Source organism: Bubalus bubalis, chromosome X (genome assembly GCF_019923935.1).
Source record: "Bubalus bubalis isolate 160015118507 breed Murrah chromosome X, NDDB_SH_1, whole genome shotgun sequence".
Classification (NCBI taxonomy): domain Eukaryota; kingdom Metazoa; phylum Chordata; class Mammalia; order Artiodactyla; family Bovidae; genus Bubalus; species Bubalus bubalis.
Genome location: NC_059181.1, coordinates 102,028,503 through 102,041,864, shown reverse-complemented (window position 1 = coordinate 102,041,864; position 13,362 = coordinate 102,028,503). Strand labels below are relative to the sequence as shown.

The 13,362-nt window shown below is 34.4% G+C and overlaps 1 protein-coding gene across 2 annotated transcripts in view; it reads left to right on the top strand.

Moving 5' to 3' along the window:
- The window catches only part of PCDH11X (protocadherin 11 X-linked), a 663,770-nt gene that overhangs the window by 544,984 nt on the left and 105,424 nt on the right, over positions 1 to 13,362 (top strand). The gene's annotated exons all lie outside the window — the stretch shown is intronic.

The window sequence follows — 13,362 nt, the reverse complement described above, 5'->3', positions numbered from 1 at the left end:
TTTTGGTCTTGAGTTGTGTAGGATGAAGCATCTCACATTGTAAAAGTTTGTTGAGTCAAAGAAGTTTTGAAGTTTTCTATTTCTCATTCAGCTATTTTAAACTAGTCTCTACAAGCCAAAATGGTAACTACCTAAAAGGAAGTCATCTCTTGTTTTGTGAATTAATTAGAATAAATAGACAACTGCTATTTCATGAATTATTAAGAAAACTTGTAGTGATACCAAAAATATAGAGAAAATAAACATGAAAAATACCTTACATTTTACAAAGGACAAATGTAAAATATTTTTATAAGTAAAATTGTAAAATAAACACTGAACTGCAAGCAATTATAGAACTGAGAAAGCATAAAAATGATAATCAGTCCAAAAGTAAAATATATGGTGTTGGTTACATCTGTCATATCTAAAAACAAAAAAATAAAATAAATGATGAATGCAACTGATTTTTATATATTGATCTTGTATGCTGAAACCTTCTGAATTTTATGAGTTCTGATTATTTTTCAGTGGATTACATAAGATTTTATATATACAAGATCATGTCATTTACAAATATAAGTAGTTTATTTCTCCCTTTCCAATTGATATGTATTTCATTTGTTTATTTTTATATTTTTTGCATAACCGTTCTGGCAAGGATCTCTAGAACAATGTTGAATAAAAGTGGCAAAAGTGGACAGCATTGTTATGTTCCTGGTCTTAGTGAGAAAGAAACCAATTTTTTTGTATCAGTTATAATGTTATCTGTAGGTTTTTCATAAATGATCTTTATTAGATCAAGGAAGTTTCCTTCTACTCCTAGTTTGTTGAGTATTTTTCCATTAAAAGGTGTTGGATTTATCAAGCATGTTTTCCACATCTATTTAAATTATAATGTGGATTTATATCTTCTACTGATGTGGTATATGATTATTTTTTGTATGTTGAATCATCCTTGCATTCCTAGGTTAAATCCCACTTGGCTATGTATAATTATTTTCATATGTTTCTGTATTTGTTATCTAGCATTTTTTTCAGAAATTTTGTATTTTCTAGTGTGTGTGTGTGTGTGTATATATATATAGATATGTTAGAATTTTCATGTCCATAGTCATAAGAAATACGCCTGTAGTTTTCTTGTGATATTTTTCATCTGGTTTGAGAATCAGAGAAATATTGTCCTCTGATTAGGGAGTTACAGAGTTAGGGAGCATTCACTGGTTCTTCCATTTTGGGAGGATGTGTTTGTGAAGAATTAATCCTGATCCTCTTTTAAATGTTCAATAGAATTAAACAGTGAAGTCATCTGATCCTGGATTGGTGTACTTCTCTCTGAGTGATAATCTTGGTTTAGTTGCTGAGGGCTTGGTAAAAGAAGATATGGGCAGTCACAGTAATTTCAAATCTTCTCAGTCTTTCTCTCTGGGCATGGAAGACTTATTACCTCACAAACCTCGGTAGGTTAGATTTGGACCCCAGGTGGCGCTAGCAGTAAAGAACTGGCCTGCCAATGCAGGAGATGTAAGAAATTCAGGTGTGATCCCTGGGTTGGGAAGATCTTCTGGAGAAGGTTATGGCAACCCATTCCAGTATTCTTGCCTGGAGAATCCCATGAACAGAGGAGCCTAGCAGGCTACAGTCCATGGGGTCAGACAGGACTAAAGCGACTGAGCAATATTCTCAGATGAGTCTAGCCCCAAGTTCAGCCTCCATCCCATATGCGAGGTGGAAGCAGGGAGCCCCTATCTCTCTGTTGCAATCACTTGGAAGAGAGAAAGAAATGAAAGATATATGCTTTTATTCAGATACTATAGACCCCTGCTGTTTTTGACTGAATTCTAGTAGATATTCTTGAATAAGTATTTCTTAATTTGTTTGGATGACTTAGGTCCATTTCCAAAGACTTTAAATGGCTATTCTTATACAATTTTTACCAGTTTCAGTGGGGAGCAACTCTGTGGAGTTCCTCAGATGTCCTGCTAGAAGTCCCTTTTCACTCTATAATTTTAAGATGGAGTATAAAGTCAGAGTTTATTAGAAGGAACACTTTTTGTTTTGTTTTACATAGGATACAGCTTTAAGATATGAGGTTACCATAGATGGTGAGGGGCTTTGTATGGCATACAGAATTAAAAATTATCCTTTTGTCATGTAGCACTTTGGCACCCTCTAAGATCCTGAGTGATATGATCAAATTTGGGTTAAAAAAAAAAAGAGAGAGAGAGAAAGAAAACAATTTTAGCCTCCATATGGACAAGTATTGGTGTAAGCTAAGCGCAGATCTACATATTGAAGTTCTTAAGAGCCTATATCACGACTCTAATATAAAAGCAGGTAAAGAATACATTTAAAAGAAATATAAGAGATATAAAGTTAAAAATTGATTGAATATGGACATTGAATATAAGACAAGTAAAAATTTAATGATGGAATGATAGTTTCTAACTAGATTCTGATTTCAACACAAGTAAGATATATAGAGGGAGGAAAAAATTTGAGGCAGAGGTGATGGGTATGGTTTTGGAGACATTAAACTGATGGAACTGTAGGACATCACAATGAAGATATTCTGAAGGCAACTAAAATAGAGGTCTTGAGTTCTGGGAGAATTGGAGCTTGAAGGTAGAGATGTGTCATTTGAATAGATAATATTGCCCAAGAAAACATAGAGAAGAAGATAAAAATTATGCACAATATAATTTCAATGAATTTCAATGGATGAAAATGAACCCCAAAATTTCACTAATAGATAATAGAATAATAAAATGGAACAGAGGAAGATAATAGTGTTGCAAAGCAAATGCTTGACAATAATTTCAGGAAGAGGAGACCTTTATAGAATTTCAGCATTTCTATATAGTATTCTAAAATTCAGTGGATTTTTATATCTCCTCCTCTAAGTTGATCATTTATATAGTATCCTACAGAACCCTTAAGTGATATAAATCTGAACAAAAGGAACAACCTTGGCAATATATATTTCCATTTCATTTAAAGAAACACTATCTGACAAATGTCTGGTGTACAGGTCCTGCTTTCTGTTTCTAACTATGAACAAATTTGCATTGGTTTGGCACCTATAAACATGTGTTTAAATGTTTCTCAGGCCCCTCAAATGTTTAAGAACTGAGATATTTCAAACCTTTTAAAAAGTAAAATTTAAGTCTCATTTTTTAAAGATTATTTTTACATAGTATTATCATATGGCGAATCTGCTTTTCCCTCACATGAAAACAACTAACACTAAAGTTTGTAATTACAACCCAAGACGATCCCTTGTACTGTCATTAATACTAGTGTTTTAAAATCATGCCTTACAAGATAAACAGTGCTTAAAAGCATTCAGATATTTATTACAATACAACATGAGTTTTAAATGACAGAGATATTTTATGTTAAGAGCATGAGAACTCTCAGTTCCCAGTGGAATGAGAAATTTTCTCAGCAATGATGTTTAGGGAAAACAAACAGGGAGAATATTTAAAGGCAAATCACAAAAACAGTATTTTATGCTGTGTCTTATTTAAACTATATTGACCCATGATCATTCATGCTGGTTGGCTAGTTAAACTGATTATATTAATCAGATATTTTGCAAGATCCTTTCTTTATGTTTCCCAGCTTAACTCTGGACTCAATGTTGACTAAAACAATTAACTAAAACTTGTGTTTACTGAAAGGTTTCACTGTATTCATTTAGAGAATATAATCTATAAAATAATATATGAAAATGATGATCTTATTATCATTGAAAGCTTTTAAGTGCAACGTATTAGGCATAAACAGAAACTGACTCAAATTCACTGGAGTTTATTAAGTTGATAAATGCTGATTAGATATATGATTTGTTTTAATTGATATGCATTTGTGATACTAGAGAAGAACCATCTAATACAGAAACATGTTACAATGTCTATATCTATGTTATATGTGTTTATTACTGCTGTAATTCCCTTCAGACAAAATAAAGAGAGCATATTATGTAGGAAGAATATTAATCTTCAAATAATATATTGTCAGAACTGGGGAAATCCTTAGGGATTATCTTGTTTACCCACCAATCCCCATTTTTCAGATGATGAAATGAGGTTTAGGAATATTAAATGATATTCCCTGGCTCACAAAACATCTTACAGTCAAGATCAGGACAACCATCCTTATGTTCTGACCTCTATCTGCCCTATCTTCCACTTTACTAGAATAACCCTTATGCTAAAAGTCATAATAATCTTTGATCAAAGAGCAATAAAATGAAAATGCTACATTGACTACTTATTCTAGTGAATTTGAGATGAACATAAGATGATGTAGAACTGAGATAAACTTAGAAAAATGACAGTTTCTCAGCCCTCTTAAGTTACCCATGATTGCAATGAATATAATTCAGTGACACTATTTTTTTTGTTTCCCCAGAGATGATACTGAAAATAAGAATATTTGAAATCAATCTATTATAGTCACATCTGCCCACCATCAGCCAACTGAATAATTTTTTGTTGTTGTTGATTTGGTAATTTTAATAAGGGTGCACTTAACAGCAGATTACATAAATACTCAGCAAAAAATCCTCAATAAATCCCCAAAATGTTGATAATGGTGCCACACATAGCCAGCAGAAAGCCTGCTGCTAGGGCTGCCATAACAAAATACCACACATTAAGTGGTTTAAACAATAAGAATTTATTTTTTCAATGTTCTGGAGGATAGAAGTTCAAGATCAAGGTACTTCACAGGGTTGGTTTCTGGCAACAAGTCTCTTTCTGGATTATAGATGACAACTTTCTTTTTCTCCCCCCTGAGTACTGTTTTTATTTTTTTTAATTAAAAAATGATTGGAGTATAGTTGATTTACTATATTATACTACTTTCTGTACAGCAAAGTGAATCAGTTATACATATACATATATCTACCCTTTTTAAATTTCTTTTTCCATATAGATCATTATAGAGTATCAAATAGATTTCCCTCTCTCCTACACTAAGTCCTTATGCTCATTCACTTCAGTCATGTCTAACTGAGACCCTATTGACTGTAGCCTTCTAGGCTACTGTGTCCATGGGATTTTCCAAGCAAGAAAATTGGAGTGCAGTGCCATGCCGTCCTCCAGGAGATCTTCCTGACTCAGGAATCAAACCCGATTTTCCTGTGTCTCCTGAATTTCAGGTGGATTCTTTACCCACTGAGCCACCTAGGAAGCCTCACAGTAGATCCTTATTAGTTATCTATTTTATATATTGTGGTATATATATGTCAATCCCAACCTCCCAATTTATCCCTCCCCCACTCTCCCCCTGGTAATCATAAGTTTCTTTTCTATGTCTGTAACTCTATTTCTGCTTTTAAATGAACTTATTTAAGTTCATTTGTACCATTTTTTAAAAATTTTACATTGAAGTGATAAATGATATTTGTAGATGACAGTCTTCTTGTAGCCTCCCATAGTCTATTTTCTGTGCATACATGGAGAGAAAGATCTCTGGTGTCTCTTCCTCTTCTTATAAGGACACAAGTCCTATTGAAATAAGCCCTTACCCTTATGATCTCATAAATCTTCAAATACACTCATGTTAAGGGTTACAGCTCCAATATATGAACTTTGAGGGGATACAGTCCACTCTGTAACACCTCTTAAACATATTAACTTTCTTTTACCTTATTATCACACCTTTGCTACTCAAAAACTTTTAAAGTGGAACCTACCTAGAGGAAGAGCTGACACATACTTGCATGTTACTAATACAGTGAAAAGCCATTGAATGACACAGTACTTTCAAACTAGACACCACACTAAACATTTCTTGCTTTTTAGATGCACTTATCCAGGACAACATTTAACCAACATAAATGAATACGAATTTCCTTTTTTTTTTTTAATTTTATTTTATTTTTAAACTTTACATAACTGTATTAGTTTTGCCAAATATCAAAATGAATCCGCCACAGGTATACATAATTTCCTTTTTCAAAAAAAAATTATGAACCAAAACAAAGTTGATAGCAATGGTAGTAGTTTTCTTTTTTAAATTATTTGTAAGATTGATATAAATAAGTTTTGACTTCTTGTCGATATTTCATAAGTTATGTATGTAGCAATCATTTGGATCACAGTAGAGTGAAAGCTGCTCCCAATTGGGAAAAGGCATATTTCTACGCCCTGATACCAAAACCCTCTCTAAAAGCAACAGTAAAATGTTGTCTTTGCACATCAATTTCATTTAAATACAAAGCAATGCACTCATTTATTATTCAGAAAGCTTGCATTCCAGTTTCTAAGGTAGTAGGTATCGAGTTGTCTGAGTGATGCAGAAGCAGAGCTTTTATGACTGTTTGGAAGGAAGTTTTTCTGGACAAAGAGAGAGAGAAAGACAATATAGAAACCAAATGTGGCATTTTGTTCAACGTGAGGTTGAATATGTTATTAAAGAGAAAACTCTGTATAAATAAATGTAGAAAACTAACACTAGATGATAATTCAGAACTGCACAACTAATAATGAAAATTGATAATTTTAAAGATGTGAATACTTTGTTAGTAATGCTCTGTATTCCTTGGTTAAAATATATAAAAATGTACCTTAACAAACTAGCTAATATGAGCACGAAATTAAAAAATAAACTCAAACCTGAAATGACCAGACCAATATAGAAAGAGAGAACTTGAACTACACTACAGAAAACTGAACCTAAGAGAAACATACAGAACACTCCACCCAACAACAGTGGAAAACATTTTTTCAGGACCATAGGGAACATTTCCCAGGAAAGATGACATGTTAGGCCACAAGACAAGTCTTATTAAAAAAAAAAAAAAAAGATTAAAATAATGCAAAGCAACTTTTTAAATCACAATGAAATGAAACTCAAATCAACAGCAAGGGAAATTTGCAATATAGAGAAAATTCTAAAATAACCAATGGGTCAAAGAAGAAATCACAAAGAAGAAATCTTGCGATAAATGGAGATAAATGGAAATGAAAACACTATGTACCAAAACTTATGGGATGCAGTGCAAACAGTATAAAAGGTAAATTTATACCTATTAATACTTGCATTAAAAAAGAAAAATAATCTCACATTAACAATCTACCTTTCTCCATCAAGAAGAAGAAAAAGGAGAACAAACTAAAATAAAAGACACAATAAAGATCAGAAAAGAGATAAGTAAGACAGAGAATAGAAAAACAACAGAGAATATCCATGAAACCAAAAGTTGTTTTTTAAAAAAATATCAACAAAATTGACAAACCTTTGGCAAGTTTGACTAGGAAAAAAGCAGCTTCTAATAATTAAAAGCAAAAGTGAAAGATAGAACATTACTAATGATATTTTAAAAAAGAATTATAAGGAGAATAGCATTAACAATTGATGACACCAATGTATTGGATAACCTAAATAAAATGGACAAATGCCTAGAAATACACTGCCTTCCAAATTACATCATAAAGAAACAGAAAATCTTTATACTCCTACAACTAATAAGGAAATTGAGTCAATAATCATAAACCTCTCAACAGAGAAAATTTCAGGGCTGGAAAAATTAAAGCAGAATTGCTTTATGACCCAGGAATTTCACTTCTGGGTATATATTCAATATAATTGAAGGCAAAGACTGAATAGATGCTTGTACACTCATGTTTATGCTTATAGCAGTACTTTTATAATAGCCCAAAGGTGGAAAAACCCAATTGTCTTTCAGTGGATGAATGGAGAAACCAAATGTGGTATATACACACAGTGGAATATTCAGTTCAGTAAGTTCAGTGGCTCAGTCATATCTGACTCCTTGCCACCCCATGGACTCCAGCATGCCAGGCTTCCCTGTCCATCACCAACTCCAGGAGCTTGCAAAAACTCTTGTCCATCAAGTTGGTGATGCCATCCGACAGTCTCATCCTCTGTTGTCCCCTTCTCCTCCTGCCTTCAATCTTTCCCAGCATCAGGATCTTTTCCAATGAATGAGTCAGCTCTTTGCATCAGGTGGCCAAAGTATTGGAGTGTCAGCTTCAACATCAGACCCTCCAATGACTATTCAGTACTGATTTCCTTTTGGATTGACTGGTTTGATCTCCTATCTGTCCAAGAGACGCTCAAGAGTCTTCTCCAACACCACAGTTCAGAAGCATCAACTCTTCTGTCCTCAGCTTTCTTTATGATCCGACTCTCACATCCATACATGACTACTGGAAAAACCATAGCTTTACTAGACTGACCTTTGTCAATAAAATAATGTCTCTGCTTTTTAATATGCTCTGTAGGTTAGTCATAGATTTTCTTCCAAGGAGCAAGTATCTTTTAATTCATGGCTGCAGTCACCATCTTCAGTAATTTTGGAGTCCAAGAAAATAGTCTGTCACTGTTTCCATTGTTTCCCCATCTATTTGCCATGAAGTGATGGACTGGATGCTGTGATCTTCATTTTTTGAATGTTGAGTTTTAAGCCAAATTTTTCACTTTCCTCTTTCACTTTGATCAACAGGCTTTTTAGTTCCTCTTCACTTTCTGCCATAAGGGTGGTGTCATCTGCATATGTGAGGTTATTGGTATTTCTCCCTGTAATCTTGATTCCAGCTTGTGCTTCATCCAGTTTGGCATTTTCATCCTTAAAAAGGAACTAAATTTTGACACATGGTACAACATGGAGGTATTTTGAAAACATTAGCTAAGTGAAGTAAGCCATTCATAAAATAACAAATTCATAAAAGCACTTCTACTTAAATGAGGTACCTAGAATAGTGAAATTAATAGAGATGAAAGTGGAATGGTGTTTGCCAAGCACCACGTAGAGGGGAGGGAGAAGAATGAGAAGTTATTTTTTAATTGGTATGGGGTTCTGGTTTGGGAAGATGAAAAATTTCTAGATATGAATTATTGTGATGATTGTACAACAATGCAAATGTACTCAATGTCACTGAATTGTACACTTAAAATGGTAAATGTTATGTTATTTGTATTTTATCACAATAAAAAAAGATTTAAAACAAAGCAAAACCAAATGCAAACCTGTAACTCCTACCCTGTCTGAAACAAAATAGGGCTTTCTCTCCACAAAGAAAACGAAGGATCCTCACCCTATTTTTCAACATGCAGGTAACTATAGTAACTTTTCTTTTTTGTGCTCCCTGTTCCCTATAAACTATTCAACTCTCCATTATGACCTAACTTTGCATACTTTTCTCTGATTTTAAATATTCTCTCATGTTTTGCTCTTCTGTTGAGGTTGAAATATGGCACAATAAGAAGGTTGGATTGGGAACGCTGTTTAATTAAACTTGAAAACCGGAACTTTTAAATTTTATAAACATATTTGAAATCTCTTTTTCTTTCTGAAACCCAAAAGATTTTATCTATAGTGACTTTTATCTCAACCAAATTTCCAGTTTGCCAAATTTCTATTAGAAGAGTAGTAGATGGATAATAAACTTAGATATGTCTAACACTGAAGAAAACTGGAAATGTAAAATAGGGATGAGGCCAAACTCTCAACGTTTGCTAAAATAAAATAATGCATAAAATCTACATGAAACCTAGTAAACATTTGATTACAGTAGGCTGTTTTCTGCTTTCAAATTAGCTCTATTTTTCACCTTGAATCCATTCCAAGGTAGAGTCAACCTTCTAAAAATAGTAGTGTTCTACATTAGCTAATTGTTAGTTTTATAAGTAGAGGCTAATGTTTGCATTTATTTCTTCTTGTTTTTCTTTTTCTGATTATTTTGTAATCTTATTTGGTGTGCTATCTGCAGAGGGACTTATTGTTTAAATGCATAGTTCTTAAATTAGAAGAAAAAATTAAAACAAATCCTTATTACTTAAATATTGACATTGTTCAGTTAAAATAAGGAGCTGCCACAGTTGGCAATTGAAAATGAAGTCCTTAGAAAAGCAATGAAATAAAATTTTTTTCAGAGCAGCTCACAGGCCTCAAACCCACTACTAGTATTGGCTTCACGCAGTCAAGAAAGGAAGCATTTACAGTGGCCTTGACACATTTTTTTTTTTCTTTTTGCGTTTCTTTTCCATGGAGATGGTCTTGATCCCTGGCTCCTGTACAATGTCAAGAACCTCATTCCATAGTTCATCAGGGACTCTATCTATCAGATCTAGGCCCTTAAATCTATTTCTCACTTCCACTGTATAATCATAAAGGATTTGATTTAAGTCATATGTGAATGGTCTAGTGGTTTTCCCTACTTTCTTCACTTTAAGTCTGAATTTGGTAATAAGGAGTTCATGATCTGAGCCACAGTCAGCTCCTGGTCTTGTTTTTGCTGACTGTATAGAGCTTCTCCATCTTTGGCTACAAAGAATATAATCAATCTGATTTCAATGTTGACCATCTGGTGATGTCCATGTATAGAGTCTTCTCTTGTGTTGTTGGAAGAGGGTGTTTGTTATGACCAGTGCATTTTCCTGGCAAAACTCTATTAGTCTTTGCCCTGCTTCATTCCTTATTCCAAGGCCAAATTTGCCTGTTACTCCAGGTGTTTCTTGACTTCCTACTTTTGAATTCCACTCCCCTAAAATGAAAAGGACATCTTTTTTGAGTGTTAGTTCTGAAAGGTCTTGTAGGTCTTCATAGAATCATTCAACTTCAGCTTCCTCAGCATTATTGGTTGGGGCATAGACTTGGATTACTCTGATATTGAATGGTTTGCCTTGGAAACGAACAGAGATCATTCTGTCATTTTTGAGATTGCATCCAAGAACTGCATTTCGGATTCTTTTCTTGACCATGATGGCCACTCCATGTCTTCTGAGTGATTCCTGACCACAGTAGTAGATATAATGGTCATCTGAGTTAAATTCACCCATTCCAGTTCATTTTAGTTGGCTGAAAGTTAAAGTGGAGAGTGAAAAAGTTGGCTTAAAGCTCAACATTCAGAAAATGAAGATCATGGCATCGGGTCCCATCACTTCATGGGAAGTAGATGGGGAAACAGTGGAAACGGTGTCAGACTTTATTTTTCTGGGCTCCAAAATCACTACAGATGGTGACTGCAGCCATGAAATTAAAAGACACTTACTCCTTGGAAGGAAAGTTATGACCAACCTAGATAGCATATTCAAAAGCAGAGACATTACTTTGCCAACAAAGGTTTGTCTAGTCAAGGCTATGGTTTTTCCTGTTGTCATGTATGGATGTGAGAGTTGGACTGTGAAGAAGGCTGAGCACCGAAGAATTGATGCTTTTGAACTGTGGTGTTGGAGAAGACTCTTGAGAGTCCCTTGGACTGCAAGGAAATCCAACCAGTCCATTCTGAAGGAAATCAGCCCTGGGATTTCTTTGGAAGGAATGATGCTAAAGCTGAATCTCCAGTACTTTGGCCACCTCATGCGAAGAGTTGACTCATTGGAAAAGATTCTGATACTGGGAGGGATTGGGGCAGGAGGAGAAGGGGATGACAGAGGATGAGATGGCTGGATGGCATCACTGACTTGATGGACGTTAGTCTGGTTGAATTCCGGGAGTTAGTGATGGACAGGGAGGCCTGGCATGCTCCGATTCATGGGGTCTCAAAGAGTCGGACACGACTGAGTGACTGAACTGAACTGAACTGACACATTTTTTTTTTGTCCCTAACATTCAGTTTTATAATTTAAATTGGGAATTTAGGTTTCTAACTACTATTTTTTTAATTAATGAATCTTAATTGGAAGCTAATTTTATAGTTTCTGGTCTTACGTTTATATCTTAATCCAGTTTTAGTTTATTTTTGTGTATGGTGTTAGAAAGTGTTCTAGTTTCATTCTTTTATAAGTGGTAGGCTAGGTGTTAGTTCTTCTCTAAATTTTTGGTAGAATTCAGTCTAGTTCCAGGCTTTTGTTTGTTGGAAGATTTTTGTTTACAGTTTTGATTTTTGTGCTTGTGATTGGTCTGTTAATATTTTCTGTTTCTTTCTCATTCAATTTTGGAAGGTTATACTTTTCTAAGAATTCATCCATTTCTTCCAAGTTGTCCACTTTAATGTCATATAGTTGCTGATAGTAGTCTCTTATGATCCTTTGCATTTCTGTGTTGTCTGTTGTGATTTTTCCATTTCCATTTCTAATTTTGTTGGTTTTATTCTTCTCCCTCTTTTTCTTGATGAGTCTGGCCAATTATTTGTCTGTTTTATTTATCTTTTCAAATAACCAGCTTTTAGTTTTGTTGATTTTTTCTATAGTCTCTTTTGTTTCCTTTTCATTTATTTCTTCCATAATTTTTATGATTTCTTTTCTTCTACTAACACTGGCGTTCTTCATTTCTTCTTTTTCTAGTTCATTTAGGTGAAAAGTTAGGTTATTTATTTGATTTTTCTCTTGTTTCTTGAGGTAAGCTTGTATTGCTATGAACCTTCTCCTTAGCACTGCTTTTACTGAATCCCATAGGTTTGGGGTTGTTGTGTTTTCATTTTAATTCGTTTCTAAGCATATTTTTACTTATTATGTGATTTGTTGGTTATTCAGAAGGGTGCTGTTTAGTCTCCATATGTTTGTATTTTTAATAGTTTTTTTTTTTTTTTCCCTGTAGTTGACGTCTAATCTTACCGCATTGTGCTCAGAAAAGATGCTTGAAATGATTTCAGTTTTTTAGAATTTACCAAGGCTAGATTTATGTCCCAGGATGTGATCTATCTTGGAGAATGTTCCATGTGCACTTGAGAAAAAGGTAAAATTCATTGTTTGGGGGTGAAATGTCCTATAGATATCAATTAGGCCTAACTGGTCCATTGTATCATTTAAAGTTTGTGTTTCCTTGCTAATTTTGTGTTTAGTTGATCTATCGATATTTGTGAGTGGGGCATTAAAGTCTCCCACTATTATTGCATTACTGTTAATTTCCCCTTTCATACTTGATAGCATTTACCTTACATATTGTGGTGCTCTACCAGGGTCCAGCCCTGGTTGGATCCAGGGATTCCCTCAGGAGAACGGTGTCAGCAAAAGAGGATAGATAAAAGGGGAGAGAAAGAGGCTTGATCTAACTGGTTTACATGGAAAGACAATAAAATTCGTGACACCGAACTTGCTCTGACCGCGGAGGCCACAGGCGCCCTTTCGAATAGCTGAAGGTGCCCCACCTTAGGCACCTTCTCGAGTGGGTCTTAGAAGCCCGGGCAGTTAAGTGGTCTCAGAGGGCCCCCACACTCCAATTAGTGATCCTGAAGGAATAACAGAGAAGAAAAGGAGATAAAAGAAAACAAGAACGACACAGGGAGACCAAGCCTGATCAGCAAGGCCCATAGCTTAATTTTCAAAAGGAGTTTTTATACCCTAAGTTGTACATAGAGGATAATAGGGGATGCAGAGTCCTGCAAAGTCAGCAGTCCTTGACCCTTATCGAGACCAGGCTTTCTTTTCTGCAAACTTATCGTATACAAATGCTTTAGGTGATTTACA